The sequence below is a fragment of the Polypterus senegalus genome, chromosome 2 (assembly GCF_016835505.1).
Source record: "Polypterus senegalus isolate Bchr_013 chromosome 2, ASM1683550v1, whole genome shotgun sequence".
Classification (NCBI taxonomy): Eukaryota; Metazoa; Chordata; class Cladistia; order Polypteriformes; family Polypteridae; genus Polypterus; species Polypterus senegalus.
The window spans coordinates 301,280,988-301,303,272 of NC_053155.1; the positions used below are offsets into that span (position 1 = coordinate 301,280,988).

The 22,285-nt window shown below is 41.0% G+C and overlaps 1 protein-coding gene across 1 annotated transcript in view; it reads right to left on the reverse strand.

Moving 5' to 3' along the window:
* The window catches only part of rcbtb2 (regulator of chromosome condensation (RCC1) and BTB (POZ) domain containing protein 2), an 82,564-nt gene extending 61,357 nt beyond the window's left edge, over positions 1-21,207 (reverse strand). Inside the window, exon 1 of the mRNA XM_039745855.1 lies at positions 21,084-21,207. The gene's annotated coding sequence lies outside the window, so the exon portion shown is untranslated. The remainder of the gene's footprint in view (positions 1-21,083) is intronic.
* Positions 21,208-22,285: the final 1,078 nt, after the last annotated feature.

Genomic DNA, 22,285 nt, shown 5'->3' on the forward strand with positions numbered 1-22,285 from the left:
AGTGGACCCTACAAAGGACTGGTTTCCTGTCCAGGCCCTTTTTCTGCCAGGTGCCCAGTACTGCCAGGACAGTCTCTTGATCCCTGTTCCTCTAAATTTGAATAAGTGGGTCTGAGAACGACTTTGACTGTTATTAGTTTGCCAGTGAACGCATTTGCTTTACCATGAACTGCTGCCAAAACCAATGGACATTTCTAAAAGACAATGAAAGACTGTAAAGGTGAATTGTAGTATTAATGGGTAAAGCGCTTTACGAAGTCCTCATTTTTATGCTGAAATGTCATTTTCAGAATTAGATAGCTGGCAGGGTTAACCAAAAGGTCATCTATTTCTTGGAGCATTGTTTATCTGTTCACGTGTCTCGCTGATTTCACATTCCAGATTCAGATTCAGATTTAAAGGCGGTCAGTCCTCCACAGACATTTTTAAGAACTGATGATCCCGAATGTCTTAAAATAAAGGAGAAGCAAAATTGAATACTAATTCCCTAAAAAATCCAAGTCAATTTGCTGAATTTCATATTAACTTTAGTGCAAGAATATAGTTCATATTGTCTTTAACCTTCAATTTAACAAAGTTAAATTACAGTTTAAAAACAGGACATTTCTGAAATCTGCAGCTGTAATTTTCCGGTCAAGGGCAACAGCAACAGGAAGGTGACATCCTAAGCATGTGAGTGTAACAAAACAAAACAAAAACATTCCTAAATTATGCACAATTTTAAAACAGTCATTTTAAACAGACATTGAATATTTTGGCAAAAAGCAAAATTGTTTGCTTACCAAATATGTGAAGGAAATTCAAGCATTACAAATTAAAATTCGAAAGAATTGCTGAATTTGTGCAGCATTCCTGCAATCCTGTGCCAAATATCAAGGCCTGGTGTAAATGTAATTATTTGCCTTATGAACAGAACAGGCTGGTACCTTTGGAAAGCCTCAACAATTTAATAAATGGCTCATTGGAGCTGCAGTTGAAGTGCATGTAAACAGGTAGAGTTTTCCCACTGCCCTACTAAGAGACTTAATAGCAAATTAGAACATTTGAACACTCTGGACGAGAACAGGCCATTCAGCCCAACAAAGCTTGCCAGTCCTATCCACTTATTTCTTCCAAAAAAACATCAAGTCGAGTTTTGAAAGTCCCTAACGTCTTACTGTCTACCACACTACTTGGTCACTTATTCCATGTGTTTGTGGTTCTCTGTGTAAAGAAAAACTTCCTAATGTTTGTGCGAAATTTCCCCTTCACAAGTTTCCAACTGTGTCCCCGTGTTCTTGATGAACTCATTTTAAAATACAAGTCTCGATCCACTGGACTAATTCCCTTCATAATTTTAAACACTTCAATCATGTCACCTCTTAAACTCCTTTTGCTTAAACTGTAAAGGCTCAGCTCTTTTAATCTTTCCTCATAACTCATCCCCTGTAGTCCTGGAATCAGCCTTCTAGTGCTGCTGTGTCCTTTTAGTAGCCTGGAGACCAAAACTGCACCCAGTACTCAAGATGAGGCCTCACCAGTGTGTTATAAAGGTTGAGCAGAACCTCCTTGGAAATGCTCTAATCCTACACATCAAGCCTTATGAGTCTTATAGAGAAATGGTGTCTTGTCCAAAGTCGGTCCCTGCCCTGTGCCCAGTCACACTGACACAGGGTTTGATTTACTGCTACCCAAAATGATTGTGCTGTGTTAATAAAATAAGCCTGCACATTTTATGAAAAGTTCCAGGAACTGGCTTCTAACTTAGAATGTGGTTGGAACAAAAGCAGCAGCACTCTGAGAACAAAGCACAGGAGCTACAGAATAGGTAAATATGTACATGTACATTTGGCTTGGGTTTTTATCTGGGCGGTACTGCAGCACAATGGTTAGCCCTGCTGAAAAATGGATTCAGTTCAAATTCTGCACCTGGTCGTTCTCTTCATGGAGTCTGCATGTTCTGCCTGATTTTCCAGCTACATCCCAAAAAGAAGTGTGTTAGGCCACAGCAATGGCTTGGCATCCCATCCAGAGCTTGCTCCTCATAACATTAGCTCCAGTGCCCATCATGACTTTGAATTAGATAAGGTAGGATTGAGAATCAACATATGTTAATATGATTTTTACCTTTAAAGACAAAAGTGAGGTTTTGTTTAAATTGGAAACTTTTATTAATCTCTCATCAATCCAGTATTGGAGTCAGCATCATTTGGTGAAAGGAAAGAACTAACCATCAATAGAGAACACTGTACATGCTTAAAGGATTAATTGCTTCATGAATTAGTTTTTGATTAATATACATACATACACACACACACTCTACCAGTAAAAACTTTTAGAATAGTTTTTTGGAAATGCACACAGTTTAATGTCTTATTGTTTCATGAAAACAAAGGCCTACAACAAATAAACACTGGCAAATGAAAAAAATAAGTCAAGGAATCATCAGAAATTTTATTCACATTTTTGATTCATCAAAGCAGCCACCTTTTGCTGATATAACAGCCAAACTGTGGTAACCCTTTTGATTCAGAATGCCAGTCACTCTGTAGAAGTCACCAACTCTACCTCCAGCAAAAAAACCCTCAGACTATCACATCTCCTCCTCCACGTTTGACAGTTGATGTCACCCACTGAGAGACCATCCTTTCACCAACTCGATTGCATACAAACACCCTGCGTGATGAACTGAAGATTTCAAATTTGATTCATCAGTCTAAAAGATTTTCTTCCAGTCTGCAGTAGGCCATAGCCGGTATTTCAAGGCCTTATTTTGTCCTTTAAGGAACTGCTTTCTTACTGCCACTCACCCTGTCAAACCTGCAGCACAAAGTCTCTTCTTCACAACAGAAGCTGAGACTTACTCCTTTCGACTTGCACTATTAAGCTGTCCTTGAAGCTATTGCGCTGCGAGGTGCCTATCACCCAAGCTGGTAACCCTCAGAAACTTGTCCCCAAAATAGGTTGTGACTTTGGGTCTGCCAGATCTCACCGTTTCTTCCAATTTTCAACTGCCTTTGGATTGTGCTGGACACCACTGTATTTACTGACACTTTGACTTTTATTGCAATTTTTCTGAATGAAAGGCCTACACTTCTAATGGTAATAATGCTCTGTCTTGTTTCATTTGTTAACACTAGAATTACTAGAACCTACGAAAAAACTCGTAGATCCATCCCACCTTAAATCGCTTCACACCACTCCATCAGCGTCTTTTGTCCTGTAAATGTGTTGATAAGCAGCAAACAGCAAGTAGCCTGCTATCACATCCCCCCGCCCAGTTTTCTCAGCTCAAGTCTGTTTACCTGCGTGTCAGTTGCTTAGAGTTGTATAGAGTGGGAAGTCAAGCAAAATGACACCTTTTATAAATACTATATCGTTATTTGGAACACTTGCATTTCATGTGTGTTCCGTGCCTACAACGATCTATGTAAACACATCGTTAAAACAGAAACGTTTTTCATGTTTTAGTAATAATTGACAAAATCTACACATGAAGTTTATAATGTGTGAAGCCTGAAGTCCAAATATCAAAGAAACACTTTCACAAAAGTTACAAATATAACAGAATAAGTGCGCTTTTATTCAAAAATATAACTGCAGAAAAAGAACCCGCGTTAGGGTGCAACATTGACACGCATTTGCTACGACCGCTTCGGTGGCACAATGGTATCAACTGTTGACTGGCAATCAAAACTTCATGGGTTCGACCCCGGACGAGTCTGTTTTGAGAAGTGAGCTGCTCTTATTCTTACTATTTTAGAATAAAAGCAAACATTTGATTCCAGTCTGTAACAGCCAGTGTAAATTTATGAAACTTGTAAAGGTTAGCTTTGTTTTTTTTAATTCAGTTTTATTCTCTCAGTCGCGTTCACGATACTACCACCCCTCCCATTTGACACAGCAGTTTTCACAAAGATGCGCTATAACAGAGGTGAACTCAGATCATGATGACGGTTCTACATCGGAGCAAGAAAGCACGTCGCACATTTTCCATCGCTGTACTTTGTATATGTACACGGGAAGCTCTGCAGTCTACTTGTGACTTTACACTGTAAGAAGTAAGTAAATAAATAAAGGTAAACAGGTAAATAACATTCAATCTGGCTCTTACATACAAAGAACAGTGACGGCAGCTTCCACCTGCAGCTATAGACTCTTCAGTACGTGAGCGACTCTCCACACTAGAGCTTAGATCTGGACAGTGTATGTGCCCCAAAAAAAAGTCTAACTGCATTCTCATACCATTGCTTGCGTACTTAAGTGTCAGCAGGCACTTTTCGTGCCATTACACATATTTTTTCGTTTGCCGTGTTTTTGGGGACTGTGTAGGGCCTGTGGGACATGGGGAAGACTTGCCCCACAGCTGAAGACAAAATAAATCTTTCATTGACACATGCGTCTGGTGTGTCGGGTCGGCACCAACCAAGCACTTCTGCCACAACATACACACACACATATAAATATATACATATATATATATATTTACATAGACACACACAATTATATATATATATATAAATATATAAATATATATATACACATATACATATATATATACATACATACATACACACACATCCTTCCTGGGTTGCATGGGGGCCACAGAGTCGGGACGCTCAACCCTGTGGGAGGACATCTCCACCGCCAGGGGGCGCCCTGACAGCTCCCGAACGGTGGTCAACAGCACTTCTGCCACACCTGGAAGTGCTGCCAGACGCTAATCAAGAAGCACCTGAAACACTTCCGGGTGCTGTATAAAGGAGGCCACCACATTCCACTCAGGGCCAGAGTCGGGAGGGAGAAGACAGCAGCCTGAGGAGGAGGAGAAGCAGGTGGCCGGAGAAAGGAAAAGAGAGAGAGAAAAGGGACTGAGTGCATTATTGTGGTGAATTGTGTACTGTGTTGTTGTGCTGAAATAAAGCGTGTGTATAATCGGGACATTCGGTGTCTGTCTGTCTGTGGCCGGGCTGGTTTCTCACTATATATATATATATATATATATATATATATATATATATATATATATATATATACACATACACACACACACAGTGGTACCTCGACATACGAGTTTAATTCGTTCCATGACCGAGCTCATAAGTCAAAATGCTCGTATCTCAAATCAGTTTTCCCCATTGAAATTAATTGAAATGAGATTAATTCGTGCCAGCCCCCAAAAAACCACAGCAATTTTCTGTTGAATGTTTTCAACATAAGAAAAATGTATATTATAATGAACAAATATTGTATACAAACAAAATAAAACCTAATACACTTCACTTTTGCTTAACTTAATTTTCTTCTTCACTAGCTTTTTTTCTTTTTTGCCACACTTTCGTCACTTTCATTCGCAGGGCATTTCAACAGAAACCTGTCCAAGGAGCTTTGTTTCTTCCTCCCCTTTAGAATTTCTGAAATGAGTTAGGCAAATGTCATTAAACAGCACCGCTGCACGACCAGCTGCAACTTTTTCAGGGTGTTTCTTTTCAACAAAGTCCGAAACTTTTTCCCACATTTCCAACACTTCCTTTATCGCACTTGAAAAGATAACTTCCTCCGCGATACCGATCTCCTGCAGAAACTCCATATGTTGCTGAATCTGTAGTTCCGTCAACTCCTCTGTTGTCAGTTCCTCGGAATGTGTGGCGACAAACTCTTTGATGGCGTGTATTTCAAAATTTGGCTCATAACTCAAGGCAAAAAATCGAACTAGTGACGGCTCGTATCTCAAAAAACTCGTACATTGGGGCACTCGTATCTCAGGGTAACACTGTATGTATGCGTGTATATATATATATATATATATATATATATATATATATAGCAAAATGTGCTGGAAAAATCAGAGACTTTGGTCCATAATAACTTCACCTCATGGCACAGAGCTTATAGATATTTCATTCTAAATCATACCAAGAGTGCTCAATTCAATTGAAATATGGAGACTAAGCCGAACATATCATGTGTATGGAACCAGCTTGAAATGATAGGTACACAGCATAGTATTCACCTGAAATAAGGGTAGACTGTGACCATAAAGGGATGCATTGCATACAAGTTAACAAAAATACTTAGGTACACTGTGGCATTTTCAAGATACTATAATAGTATTAAGAGCCCTAAAGTATGCCAAGGATGCCTCCTCCACACCATTATACTACCACCACCACCAGCCAGTACCAATGAAATAAGGAAGGATGAATTTATGTTGCTTATGAAAGTACAGAAATCTAGACTGGTTACTTTCAGTTATCCAGTTTTGATGACAATGTACCAACACATTGTCGTTTTAGCTAATATGAAGGGAATCTAAAGCGTTTCTAGCTTCCACATGCCCATCTGCTTCAGGATCCAATGTGACACGCTTTCTGAGATACCCCTCTGCACACTGTTGATGTACAGAGGTATTACTTGAGCATTTACTGCCTTTCTTTTAAACCTTTTTAAAACATTTTTTTAAATTACTGCCTTTTAAAATTCTGACCTCTCTCTAATCAACAAGTCACTGGATTTTTTTACTTATAACACAATTCTCTAGAATATCTATAGACTATGATGTTTGAAAATCCCACATCAGACACCAACAATCACAGTCAGCCACTCTTAGAACATATTCTGCTATCTGGTTGAACAGCAACTAAACCTCCAGACTGGATCTCCATGCATGTTATGTAAAACGTACAGCAGCCACCTGACTGGCTGTACAGACAAGAAGGCATCGGGACAGTGTTAACCTCAAGTCACAAACTATAGATGTACATCAAAGCTTTTTTAATGTTGCAGTCATAACAGTAGGTGTCATTTCTGATAATCTCCTTGAAAATTGTTAGCACTCCAAATTCTGTTCTCTGGGTGGCAGTAGGAACCTAAGCAGAAATATCTATGCATCCCTTTCAATAATCCATTAATGTATCCCTCCATTTATATTCAGCCTCATAGTCCAATTTAAAAAATAGAAAAAAGGCACAAGTCTATGCCAATAGCATTGGGCACAAGGAAGAAACCAACCCTGAATGTAGAGGCAGTCCACCACAGCTACACTTATTCATGTATCTAACTTCAGACAGGTCCAATTTAGGCTCGTGTTTAGAGTCATGTGCACAAAGCTCAATGAGATTCAAACCCATATGTCTCTAACAAATCAGTTAAAGCAGCGTAACAGAATCTCCATTTAATGTTAAAGCACATCTTTGATATATCAGAGGTGCCCAGAGCGGACTATTAGTCATCTTTGATGACACGTCTAAGCTAGTATGACGTCCAAAATAAAGGTAGATGTATTTTGCTGTGATGGTTTGTAGCAGTTTGATTCCTAACATGCTGAAGTACAGTACAGGGCTCGCAAAATTTCAAAATCCCTGGTAGCCCTTCGGGCAGGCACTCTTCAGTTTTTGGTAGCCCAAAATAAATTTAAGTAGCCCGAATAAAAAAGATTATTTTTAATGTATAATATTGTAAAGGAAATAAAACATCAATCAAAAAATTGTTAAAACACAAATTACAACAACTGTATAAAAATTACAATCATCAACTCAAATATTTGGTTCTAATTGAACAGAAATTTCTATGAACTTGTAAGAACTGTGTAGAACATGAATCAGTCTGTGTCAGATTCTGAATCTGAAATTTCCACTGAAGTCACGGATGAGAAAATGCCACTCAACGTTGAGGGCATAGCATCTCCTCCATCAGCTTTCTCTTCCTGTGCATCGGCCTCCATTTCACTGCTCTTTGTTCTTGTCGGAGTTTTATGATCCAGGTGTCTTGAACCTTTTCCAGAAAACATCCAGAAACAAATTGACTTGTCAGGGCAAAAAGATTCAACTGTTTCCCCATTAATGGAGAGTTGCATGCAGTCATTCAGTGTTTCAGGGTGTAGAGAGGTACGATGTGTTGTCTTCACTCGGTTCATGCAAGAAAATCCTCTCTCACAGATGGCTGTTGATGGACTAAGTGTCAGCATTAATTTCACCAGCAACAAGATATGAGAGAGGTGTTCTGGATTCTCAGAGAGGAGATCTCTGTACAAGCAATCAACTACCTTGCTACCCCGTGTTCTGCAAGCCACATTTTAGATCCATCCATTCTTGTGGAATTTTCTCTTTCTCTTCCTCATCTAGCAAACTGGCAAAATGTGTGACAAGATAATCCACCTCTTCATTCCCATAATTTGCCAGCTCTTCTCTGGGGTATGGAAGAGTGGAAGGGTCAAAACTTTGAAACAAGAGAGAGGCTTTTCACGCAGATTTTTAAATCTATTGTCCATATACTTGACTGAGTTGTCAATAATCTTCTGAATCTCTGCACCAAAGGTGTCTTTGTCTGTACCCTCACCTCTTCTAGCAGGTCGCTGACTTTTTGTGAGCTGAGTTCCACAGTAGCAAATGCTAACATCCTCGTTCGCTGTGAACTTTGTGTCCAAGGTTTTCTGGTATTCTCCTGGTTTTGTTTTAGGCTGAGTAAGCGTGATGTGGTGCTCTCAACTAACTGATTTGTTCGTGTGATGTTTAGGTTATCATGCTGAAAATCAGTACAGCACTTGGATAAGATGGTACTGTAGTCCAACATGAAATGCAGGAAGCGAACAAATTTCTCAGTCTTCATCTCCTGCACCACCCCCTTAGCTTTGGCTGCATCCTCGGACTTGACATCACTTCCTCCTGCCATGTTCTCCATATGAACAACAGTGGGAGTGTAATTTTTCCACAGCCTTCAGACATCTCAGCCGGCTTGGAAGCCACCGTGTGCTCTTCAGGCCACTGAAATGTGCCAGTTTCTCATTTAGCAGTTCACTTATTTCTGTCAGTTCTCTTCGCTTCTTTGGGGAATAGTAGTACATCTTAAAGATGGTTTTCAGTGTACCTTCAAATTTCACCAGGTACTCACAGCCTTTCACGCTATCCAGCACGGCTAGCTCTAACTTGTGTGCCACACAGTGGATTGTTATGATGTGGGGTATCCTCTGTTTCAGTCTCCCAGCTACTCCTGTTTTCTCACCCATCATCACTGCAGCACCATCAAAATTTGCACACACTACTTTCTTTTCCATGTGTCTTCTCTGATACCCATGGTGTTCACTGCTTCATCAATAGCCTCTAAAATACCTGCAGCATTTGCACTCTTGACTGGCTGACATTTGATCATGTATGTGGATATGTCACCATTATCTCTCACATACCTGACATGAACCAACTCCTGTTCTATTATACCAGTGTCTGTACTGCCATCTGCAAGAATGGATAAGAACCTGCTTTCTTGAATTTCCTTTTCAATCTGGTCTCTTGAAATTTGTGCTATTGCTCCAATAAACTCTCTGCAAGCATGGTCATTGAGGTAAGTGGAACCAAGATCTAGGCCATTTGCTTTTTGAAGTTTGCAAAGACTGCTAAATTTTGCCAATGGTAGTTCACTCTTTGCAACATAGTACGCTGTTCTAAACAGCTTTTTCAAGACTTCTTGTTGTGCTTGGTTTATTTTAGTATGGTTTTTGCAATTGGTGTTTGTTCTGGGAAAGATGCTGCAGACTGAGCACCAATGCATTTCTTGTGATGCAGAGATTTCTCATGGGTTTTGATAGGGTCTTTCCTAAAATTACTGGTCCCAGTAACAAAGGCGCTTGTCGAGTCAGAAATTGAGGGAAACTCACGACACACCCGGCAGAACATTATGTTATTTAGCTTGTCATATTCCAGCCACAGAAATTCTTTTGTCCATGAAACCAAAAAGCTGCGCTTTCTTTTTGCCTCATAGTCTAATTTGTCATAACTTTTCCGCTTTGTGGTAGGCTTTTCTTTGGCTGTCCCTTCTTCACCCTGACCTGTCTTCTTTGGCTCAGCAGAACTAAAATACCTGCTTAAATCCATCTATTTTACACACGCACACACAACGGTCAGCGATTTTTTAAATTCTCTGCGCAATCAACCTCTATCACATGTTTAAAGCTTGCTGCGGGAGATTTCACTTCTCACTTTTGAATAGTAAACCAATGAGTGATAAGACGATGTCAGAGGAATTGGTGCGCAATTAATCTGTCACTGACCAATCAGTACTGCCGCTTTCTATACACAGTTCGCGCGATCGCAAAGTGAAAGTAAAAAAACAAGCGCGAATTTAAACGCGATTTCAATATTTTACATATTGACAGTGGCTTATTGATGCCCGTAAATGACATAATTACCCAGCTACATTTGCGAAAGAATGCAAAAGCATTGCCATATATTTTTCCTTCCTATGATAGCCCGACGGGCAGGGCTGAGATAGATTTTGGTAGCCCGACTGGAAGACACAATAGCCCCGGGACGTCGGGCTAGCGATTTTGCGAGCCCTGCAGTAAGAACAATACCCAATTATTCTATTCAAAATTGTGTAATGGTTCGAAAGCATATATAAATATAAAAAATCAGCACAAAAAACACAAACATATATAAGTCACCTCTTAGTATATATCTTGCTGCATGTTTCCAAATTTCAATGGGAAACACAGAATTACAGTACAAATATTCATCCATCCATCCATTATCGAACCCGCTATATCCTAACTACAGGGTCACAGGGGTCTGCTGGAGCCAATTCCAGCCAACACAGGGTGCAAAGCAGGAAATAAACCTCAGGCAGGGCACCAGCCAACCACAGGGCACACACACACCAAGCACACACTAGGGACAATTTCGGATCGCCAATGCACCTAACCTGCATGTCTTGGGACTAAACCCACGCAGACATGGGGAGAACATGCAAACTCCACGCAGGGAGGACCCAGAAAGCGAACCCAGGTCTCCTTACTGTGAGGCAGCAGCGCTACCCACTGCACCACCGTGCCGCCCGTACAAATATTCAGTTTGTGTGAAATTCTTTCAATAATGAGGCTTTAATGTAAAGCAAAGTAAGGAAACAAACCTTCAGAAAAATGAATGGATTGATGCCTCGGTCAAAAAGGTTACTTTTATGGAGCCATTTTCAATATGCAGAAATATTCAAAATGTTACACATAATAAACTAATAAAATAAATGACTAAATAAACACATTTAGGAACCAACTCTGTAAGCCTTTCTACTAAACAACTCATACAAATGCAAATATGTATAAACATGGTTTAAATATTACAAAGAAGGATTTCTCAATGAATGAGTTATTGTGACTATTGAGCTGGTAAAGCAAAAAAAAGTTATTGAGCCTACTGTTCCATTTATCCATAAGCTTGTTTTCATACAACAGTAAAAAATATCAAGAATTAGCGTTTCATCAATTCATATTTGGATTTTCTAGTCCGGTTCAGCATCTCACAGGGAGTTAGTCCCTCTAAAGGCCCCAAAGGGTAGGGAGAAAAACCTGGATGAGACAGCAACTCAAAATCGGACAGAAACGATGCCGTTAGTTACCGTATATACTCGCGTTTAAGTTCTCCCGGGGGTAAGTTGGGGCTTTATTTTCCATATAATTCCCAGTATTTTATAATGTCGGTCGTATAAGTCGAATGTGGAAAACTCCAAGAGATTACGATATGCTAGCGCCCATCTGAGAGAGTAACCACGGAGCGCACAGCCTTTTTTTTTTTTCTATGTATTGTGCCTATGTGACCACACAGTAACACCCGAACTATTCCAAAGCGTTGCTTGCACTGTTTTGTGTTTATTTGTATCTCATACCCTCATCAGTGGAGTAGCTTGGGGCGGTCGGCCCCAGGCGGCACATTTTTGGAGGTGGCATTATTGGCCAAAAGGCTCAGTACAATTCGTGTGTAAGCAGCAGGGTTCAGAAAAATATCACTCATGTATGAAAAAGATTTTTAACCACAAATGCTTGAAAAATAATGTTCAGACTGTCCTTCTGCATCAGACACAGCAGTTGAAATGTATGAGGTAATGACAAAAATAAACATAAACATTACACCGATAATAATTTCTAGGAAGATAAACAACTAATTTACAATTTATAATTTCGTGTCGTTATTAATCCAAATGCGTTCTTGCTCTGCGCAGAAGACATCCCCACCTATCACTTGTACCCTATTTTGGTTGTGGTTTTCGTAGCGTAATTATATTAAACTAATAAGTAGAACACGGCTTATCAGTGCGTCTATACTATAGTCTTGTCTAGTTGATGCTTATAAATGTATATAAAAAATATTGCTGTTTCTTTATATATGAATAAATCTATGCAAAATGTGTCTTAATTTTTCTCTATACGTCATTTTAGTTTTCTATTTAAATAGTTTAACATATTCAGATGTGTTGGAGGGCGGCAAATTGAAGCACCGCCCCGAGCGGCACGAACGCGAGCTACGCCACTGACCCTCATAGACCTTTATCGTAAGAACATCCCTTATCTATGACGGAGCGTTTAATCAGAAGAAAATATGAAGCTGGTTTTAAATTAAGTCGTTGAAGTGGCGAAAAAAATTGGTAACAGTGCTGCTGCAACAAAATTCAATATGTCTTAGAAACTGGTGCGGGATTGGAGGAAGCAAGAAGATGTAAAAAATATTAAGTGTCGTACTTTTGAACGGGTGTATAAGTCAGGGTCTGACTTTATGATCGATTTTTCAGGTTTTAAGACCGAACTTATACGCGAGTATATACGGTATTTGAAAATCCTCACAAGGTGGAAAGCTGTGTGGAAAATAAGCTGTGAACTGGAAGAGCCTGTTAAGTGCTGCTTTGCCATTAGTTCAGTTAGGGAGTGCTACCCTCACTGCACATAGTTCATGATATGACTTCTTCTCACCTGTTCTTTTCTAAACAATTCTTAAAATGTTTAATTCATTGCATGAGCCGAGTAAATATGTAGACTGGAAAGGACTTTGCTGTTTTAAAATGTTAAGGTAAAATGAAATTTTGCTTCGCTATGGCGTTCGTTCAGAGTAAAGCTGTAAAAGACCTGCCTGCGTTGAGCTTTCAATTGCGTGGGCAGACAAGTAATGAAGGAGAAGTGTCCTGCACAACAAGACCAGGGAAGGTAGCATAGTCTGTGGAAAAAAAATACTCAAAAATGCTTTAACGGACTTGACTGAAATTTGGTGACGTTACAGAGAAAGAGAATTAGCTGGCCGTGTTTCTTTTTATTTGTCAATAATGTGGTAACATGCAGGCTATGCTAATATACATTGTTTTTTGGCTCAGTGCTGAAAAAATAATAATTATGATGATAAATGGAGTTGAGGGTAAGTGAAGAAGAGAAGGTGTCCTGCACAGCAAAAACCGTCTTGGTAATGTACTGTGTGGAAAATGAGCTGTGAAGTGGATGAAGGAAAGTTAAGCAAAACGCAAGTACGATTTGGTTAGAAGTCACGCTAATACTCTCCAGTGTGCGCTTTGTGCTGTGGCTGCGAGTAACTGTATGTACTACTTTGCAAAAAAGCAAAAATTAAAACTCTAGAAAAGCTCAGTTAACAGGTCCGCCACACCTCAAAAGAGGGGCTGGGCACTGTATAAAGTTCATGATATTATTTCATTGTGCCAGTTCTCTTCTGTACAGTTGTTACTTCTCTCATGTTTTGAACCTCACTTCTTTATAAAAAGTTTTTTTCCCTTAGTTGTCTACATTTGACACTGCCATATCTATTTTCCTGTACCCATAAAAACATCACTACAGTAGATTTACAAGGAGAAAACCCAACACAGTACCTACGCCATTTACCCCTGTTGGTCTTCAGAATATCGGCACTTCTCATAAAAGGAACCCTGAACTCATTCTAATATACATTACCACCTGCAGACTTTGAAGGGGGACAGCAGAAATAGTTCACATCTACATCCCCCTGACCAACCATTGCCTCCAAAACATATTACCAGAAGTTACTTTCTTCCGCTTTAAGCAGTAGAGAGAAAAACCTCAAAATGAAAAAAAGGTCCATAATATTAGTTCACATTCCTGTGAAATTAATAATACTAGCCCCCGATTAAAAAAAAAAATAGTTACATAGTACTTCTGACATATCTAATTAAATGACAGTTCCTTAACCAAGGCTGAATGTCTTTGAAAACTTCTCAGGCATATCCGGGTAATACAGCTAGCAAATAATAAACACTTCATGAAAAAAAATAATTTTAAAATCCCAACTAACAGTATATTAAGTGTACTCAATATAAATGTGGTCATTATTAACAAGAAACAGGAACTGTAGTTAACATATAATATGCAGATGGAACTCAATTCACTCCACCCACCATTACTTTTATGTTTTCTTCAGTCTGACATCAGAATTCTTATTATTAGTTTATATTTTTAAACAACTCCAATATTACTTTGTCAATCCCTCGACTTCCTAAACCTGCTGATCCACAGCAGTCTTGTGGGGAAGATGGAGCTCATTCCAGCAAGCATCAGACGCTAGGCTGGGCGTCAGCTCATCACAGGGTGGGCACACAGAAACACACACCATGGGGCCAACACGGTATTGTGAGACCCCTGACCGACATGTTGTTGGGCTGTGGGAGGAAACCCATCCAGACATGGAGAGAACATGTAAACTCCGAGCAGGGAATTATTGCATCCAACAAATGTAACAAATCAAGCTGGAGGTGTTTATGTATGTTTGTATGTACAGTATATACACACAGTATACTTGGGGCATGTGCAGTGTAATTATATAGAGTTGAATTTTAAATAATATTTTAATACCTGTTTTATGGTGCAGGCTCAAATTAAAATACTCCTTCCTGCCCTAATATGACTTATGGATGATCATGACCCACGATTTATGGATCTGAGTTTTGCTTCCTTAGCATGAGTATGTGCATACAGCTGGGTCTGTGACTCCCATGAAAATATCAAACTTTGGATGGTGTCAAACGGTCTTCAACTAAATGAATTAAAAACAGATACTACTCTCTTTGGCCTTTCGTCCTCCATTAACAGTATTAGCATCAATCTTGGTCCACACTTTAGGTCTTATGTTAGAAACCCTGGCATTACCCTTGATTCATATTTCAAACTTAATATCCAGAAAAATTAGATATTTGGTCAAAAGTAGCTTTTTTCATCTTGGGCCATCACTAGAGTTAAACCATTTCTATCTTTTACTGATTTGCAAAGCTTATTGTGCTTGTGCTTCATCCCATTTAGACTACTTTAGTTCCCTCTATACTGGTGTTTGCCACTCATCTCTGTCCTGACTACAACTAACTCAAAATGTTGCTTCAAAATTTTGACTGGCACTAAACAAAAAACAATTTGGACGCAAGTGTCAGCAGGCTTTACACCCTAGGAACCAAGTTACCCAAACTACTCAATACCCATCCATCCATTATCCAACCCGCTATATCCTAACTAAAGGGTCACGGGGGTCTGCTAGAGCCAATCCCAGCCAACACAGGGTGCAAGGCAGGAAACAAACCCGGGGCAGGGTGCCAGCCCACTGCAGGGCACGCGCACACACACCCCCACACACAACAAGCACACACTAGGGACAATTTAGGATTGCCAATGCACCTAACCTGCATGTCTTTGGACTGTCGGAGGAAACTGGAGCACCAGGAGGAAACACAGGCAGACACGGGGAGAACATGCAAACTCCACGCAGGGAGGACCCAGGAAGCAAGCCAGCTGCGCTACCCACTGCGCCACCATTTCAGTAATTATTTACTATTATTTATTTGACAAGAAGAATTCATAATTAATTTGCAGAATTAGGGTATCTGAGGGTTCCTCTAGAGCACAATTTGGCTCAAAAAATAATCAGCACATCGTCATCTAATAACAGGCTTAAGTTTCTAGTTTGGTATTTTTCCGTCTAGCCGTTTTAGCTCTAGGATGTTTTTAAGAAACTGTGACACACAGACAGACACATGCCCATCATCGAGATTATCAATGTTTTCGGTTTCAGGGGACCCTAAAACGTCAAGAACCATCGAAAACCGGAGATCGAAATTTCTGATGAATCTAAAGCTTTTGCTCCTCCCTATAGATGACAGGGTATTATGGGGGGGACAAAGCAAAAAGACATCACTACCTACCTTTGAAATACGGGGGGGGGGATTTTAAGATTTTATTTTTCTGAGTTATAAGAGGTTGTTAGCCATTATGTATGCAATAACAAGTCAAGCAAAATGACCCCTTTCATTGGCAAACTGAAGAGATTACAATATGCAAGCTTTTTAGGCCGCTCAGGCCCCTTCTTCTCATTGCATTGGTTTGAGTTTAAAGGCACAGGTGGGTTTATGCCAGCCAGTCTTGCTGATCTCCTCTGTCCACATCCAACAAGTCTCTCTGATCATCTAATGAATTATTTGCTGTCTTATCCCAGAAAGCATTTCCTGATGAGTTTAGCTTCTGACCCAATCGGTCACTAGTGTTCCCTCAAAGCACAGGCCACTTTTCTGCACATGTTCTGGAAATGTCCCATTATTGCAGGTCTCTTGGCCTCAATTACACACACTCACTCACTCACTCACTCTCTCTCTCCTCCATTTTATCTGTTGCTATTCCTTGTTCTCCTTTCATTCTACTCCTTTTAGATTCCCCTACTCTCTCGCGTTTTATAAACAGTGCATTACATGAACAGCTACTAAAGTTTTATAGCATCCTGATTGAAGAACTCTTACCTTGTTACTTTCTCTGTCTGGAGATGCTCATTTCTATAAACGTTTTTTTTTGGAAATGTCATCCACACGGATCAATGGTGTTCCAGTTCGAACCATCAGTTAAGTGGGAAGACTCATTTATGAAGACTCATTTACCTTATTAAGTCACGAATGACAATAAACACACAGTCAGAATTGATTTGTAAATATTAGTTTATCTTGCTCAATCGGTGGGCTTCTCGACTTTATAAGTGGCCTACCTATTATTATTAATTTATTTTTTTTACTCTTGTATAGCTCTGGGGTAGGATGGTAACTGCTGTTTGGGTGTAGTAAAATGAGGCCTGCGGCTGATTGGCGCCATTTAAATAAATAATTACCTGACTTCAGGTAGGGGCGTGGTAGCGGGGCGAGAGTGGTTACCATGCATGATGCGGGAGCGGATGGCCCTGCACTTAGTGCACAGGTGCAGGATCGCCCGTGACCCTAACTGACACTGGGAGCTGCTGATTGCCATGGCTGTGCCACATCCCCTCTTTTCAAAGGATGTGAGAGTGCAGGAAGGCAGGGAGATAAAAAGATACAAAAGGCCAGAGAAGAGGATGGATGTTAAAGAACAGAAGAAGAGAGGCAGGGGGGCGAGAGAGAGTGAGCAGATGTAATGTGAAGAAGCAGAGCAGACGGACGGGTGTGAAGCCCCAGGAAGGAGTGTGTGGCCGGTGCTCAGGAGTCGCTCCTGTTGAACATCCACAAAGCAGGACTGACCACTAGGCTCAGGAGTGTCCTCCCGCCACGAGGAGCCAACAGGTCAGCGGCGGAGAGAGGACAGAGCGTGCTTTCACCGGGTGAAGCAGGGCTCGGTGGCTCCCCGCAGATGCCATAGGATTGCCTATAGGGACACAGGGCAGGAGAAGAAGGGTGTCTGCACCTGTTGAAGGATTTCTCAGGCTGCATGGTCTTGTCAGGACAAGCCGAAGAGATGTCCAATTTTTAAAGAAACGTCAAGGCCTACTGGATAAAAAGACAGTTTCCTGCCAGCTGCTTTTAACCTCATTTTAATGGATTTATTTATCTGAATTTTAGCCTCCACTGATCACCTTCGTTTTATGGATTATTTATTTAGAACTTTGCACTGCACTTTGGGACATTTGTTTTGTTTAGTTTTTTTAATAAATACACTGAGCACTCTGTACCTTCCCCTTGCTTCAGTTGTGTTTTGTCCTCATCTGCCCAGCCCATCCCAGTCATGACTATCGACAGTGTCAGGTTGAAGAGGTTCCCAAAACTGCAGTGGGAGCAAGGAGCCGACCAGCACCGTCACATTTGGGTGTTCAAATTTTTATATGAAAATGTTTCTTGTTCCTATCTGCTTTCTTTTTTGAAAATAAATAAAAACTGATCTAATGAAATAAAAATTATGACTGTCTGTTCTGTGCATACGCTTTTTGAAATTGAATAAAAAATTACAGGGAGTCCTCGGGTTAAAACGATCACTCCCATAAAAATTTACAAAAATTGAGACATGAGTGTTTTGGCTTACACCATTAGCTTCGTACTTACAGACTACATGAGCGAACTAGTTTGGTTGTGCACAGCGGAAGAATACGCAGTAACGCCGCGTATGAGTGAGGGAGTTGGCAAACTAGTTTCACTGCGCGCAGAGGAAGTGCTCCGTTGGTGTGGCTTTGTCTGGTGACTTTGTGGCCCTTATCATGGTTCCTAAACGAAAGTCAGAGTCTTGAGATGGTAGTGCCTCAAAGAAGAGGAAAGCCATCACGATGGAAGTGAAATTAGACATTGTAAAGAGATCAGAAGGAATCAAGGTAAGGAATTTTTTTACACTCATTTTTTCTGTTACTACAGTACAGTATATTCATGTAGTTTTCCTTTTTCTGTGGCTTATTTGTGTTTTTATGTTCTAGAGTATGATTTGGCAAATGTGTTAGGATAGGTAAGTGACTTAGGCTAGGTTGTGTTGCGACTTACATCAAAATTCGGGTTTCATCACTTTTGTAGGAACGGAACTGTGTCGTAACCTGAGGACTCTCAAAAAAATGTTTAAAAAAAAAAAACTTACTTTTACAGTGGGGGAAATAAGTATTTGATCCACTGCTGAATTTGTAAGTTTGCTCACTTACAATGAAATGAACAGTCTCCAATTTTTATGGTAGTTTCCTTTTAATGAAGACAGCCAGAATATCAACCAAAAATCCAGGAAAAACAGATTACATAAAAGTTATAAATTGATTTACATGTCACTGAGTGAAATAAGTATTTGATCCCCTACAACCCAGCCAGAATTCTGGCTCCCACAGACTGGCTGTGGGCACAGAGAATACAATCAATCAATCAATCACAGATACTCCCGATCTCAACTCGTTATGTGTATAAAGCACACCTGTCCACTCCATTCCAACCTACCCACCACGATAGGCAACACCAAAGAGCTGTCAAAGGTAGTCAGGGACAACATTGTAGACCTGCACAAGGCTGGAATGGGCCTTCATTAAAATAAAACTACCATAAAAATTAGAGGCTCTTCATTTTGTTGCAAGTGTGCAAACTTACAAATTCAGCAGGGAATCAAATACAGGTAAGTCCCCAGGTTACGGATATCCGACCTACGACTTACGAACGAGGACGCAGCTGCGACACATGGGCCTCAGTAACTGCCGCTCCATCATCTTCGGCCTGGGAATGCTGCAAGCGGTGGCTGGAGGGGGGGCGATTTCGCTGCTCGCGCAGTGTAGTGTCCCTCAGGCGGCTCCCGGTCGGCAAGCGGTGTCCCGTGGTCCACAGTCACCGGGGCCACAGCTATCGCTCGTGTGCAGGACGATGGTTCGCTGCCCACCCACTATTCCGCCGCAGCTACTTCTCCTGACTGGACGCAGGCTGGATGGCGCGGAGGGGGGAGTTTCACTGCCCGCCCAGCACACACGACTGGTAATGCTGCAAGTGGTGACCTGGTTGTGGCTGAACGGGGCGGCGGGGGGAGCATTGTACTGTGCTGCCTGTTGAATTGGGGTTGGGCAATTCACTACCCGCCTTTGGCCACACCGTGTTCGTTCTCAGTGGGCGGACGCTGCCGACAGCACACTGTAGTTGAGGTGACTGTGGAGTGGGTGAGTGATGAACCCCCCTTCGCCGCTCCCATTCATTCTCAATAGCAAGCCTGCTTGTACTGTTACGCACATAGCAGGTAGTTGTCTTTCGTCAGTACATCAGACGTGTTGACGACGGGTGCCTTCCTGCTGTGATTGCGTGTACAGTGCTGTGCAGAAGAGCTCATCTTAACCTTTTGTCTTCACCCTTCAACAATGTCTCTGAAACACAAATCTGATGCACGTGTTGCTGATACAGTAAAGAAGACAAAAACCATCACCATGGAAAATAAAGTAGAAATAATAAAAAGGTCAGAGAGAGGTGAAACTCCATCATTCATTGGCAGAGCACTTGGTTAGTGTCGGTCAACAATAGCATTTAGTAAAATAATGTTCCCGTTCCAACTTACATACAAATTCAACTTAAGTACAAACCTACAGTCCCCATCTGGTATGTGACCTGGGGACTGCCTGTACTTATGCCCCCTACTGTCGCTGTGGGGTGACTGTGCCTTCGCTCCAGTGGGTCCTCAGTAACTAAAACGACAGCCCCTCTCAACAAGATTAGCTCCCACAAATATCAGTTAAAAACGTACTTTTATTCGCTTTCTTTCAGGTGGCACTGACAGTTTAGCTCAACTATACAATTTTAACTCTATTGCTTTATTTTTTTTTAAATGCACATGTATTTGAGTGGCTGTTATCTGTAAGGCACTGCTCTAAGCTTTTTTGACCTCTAATGTATTATAGTTTTTACACCTTTTTCTTATCCGTTTTTCATTTTACTGTTGTAAAGCACTTTCATTTGTTTTAAACGTCCTATATAAATAAATTTGATTTGACTTTAGATCTCTACAAGCCTGCCCTGGACTGAAAGATGTATAGCTTGCCGTAACGGTGGCTTCTTCATGTTAACCTAAAATGAAAAAGCAAGCAAGTGGTCATGTCTTGTGAGATTTAGCACGGAACTGTTATTACGGTGTGGGAGTCTGCACTCACTGAGGAGCGCTATGAAAACAAAATAAAATGAAACTGAAATTGAGTGCAAACTTTCTAGCCTTAACCCTTTGCTGTGTTTCAACTGTGGAATCTACAGCAATACACAACTCAATTAAAAATATCTCGGCATCAATTTGAGACGAAATCCTTATAAAAATGTCAACAGCAATGCACGGCACATATGTGGGCGTTTAAAGCACCATTAAAACGGGAAAAGGGATGGAAATGAAACCTATGCACAGATGAGGCCAGCCTTGCACACCTACGTGTCAAAGAACTTGCAAAGTTCACGATAGAGACCTGAACACCGAACGTGCAAGCCTCCCTGCTGACACTCGCTGCGCACTCACTCGGCGACATCGGACTGCTGGCAGGAAGCTACCCATAAAAGCGGCTTTATCTTGCTGCGTTTCTCCCATAAACGACAGCTTTTAGTGCGGACTGCACGTGACATGATCCAAAACCAAACAAATCCCGTACCTGTGCATAATGACCACGGCACGTAGCAGATACTCGCACGCTCAGATCTTAGATTCTTGGGAACTGGAATTGAAATGCAGGCAGCACGCTGAACGTCGAGCTGGACGATACATCCGTTGTATCGGCAATCCGCAGACTAGCCTGACGAAGACGCCGCGTGCACGCGCCCGGCTGAGAGCCGAAAGGTTCCTGTTATGTTGAGGTACACGAAAGCTGGTAGCCGACAGGGCGTGTAGTTAAAACTCATATCTCGTGTCAACAGGTATCGCTTGTGTGAGAACTAAGTAGTTTGGTGAAATGATTCGCTAATCAGCACCTTACTGTCAGGCTGCCTTCTTTTGAAATTGGAATGCGCAAGTACTTCAATGTTGTTGGTAGACTGTGACAGAGCAGGAGTTCAGATGTCACCTAGCTGTGATCACAGCTGGAATGTCCCACACGCAAACGAAAAGATAGGACATCAGGGGCAGACGCCGTTTGGAGATTTTCACGATGTTATTTATGTGTGTGTCTGTTTAATGTACGACTTTATTTCAGTGTATTACTTGCCTCTCCTCCTAAAAAGTTGTTGATCATCTTAGTTTGTCGCGACTGACGTCGCTAATTTTCCGACCACTTAATGCATTTCTTATTTGCGTGGAGCAGGAGGATGTGTTGTGGGAAACAGGATAATTCGACATTAACTCAAGTGGTGAACCAACATGGCAGTAAAGTCGTATCCTGGTTTTATTCTAATCAGATTACAGCAGCTGTTTAAAAACATATGTAAAAGTTTGGTTACACCTGACCGAATGACGTATTTTGATAACATTTGAAATAAAAAAACAGGAGTACGTATAACTTTTGTAGTCAGAAATAAATCTTTAAATTCTTGTTTTGGAAATTTCCCTCATTCTTCCTTGCAGATCAATTCTTTCTTCTTCTTCTTCTTCTTCTTCTTTTGGCTGGCCCCATTAGAGGTTGCCACAGTGGATCATCTTTTTCCATATCTTTCTGTCCTCTGCATCTTGTTCTGTTACTTACACTCATCACCTGCATGTCTTCTCTCACCACATCCATAAACCTTTGCTTAGGCCTTCCTCTTTTCCTCTTCCCTGGCAGCTCTATCCTTAACATCATTCTCCCAATATACCCAGCATCTCTACTCTGCTCATGTCCAAACCAATGCAATCTCACATCTCTAGCTTTGTCTCCAAACTGTC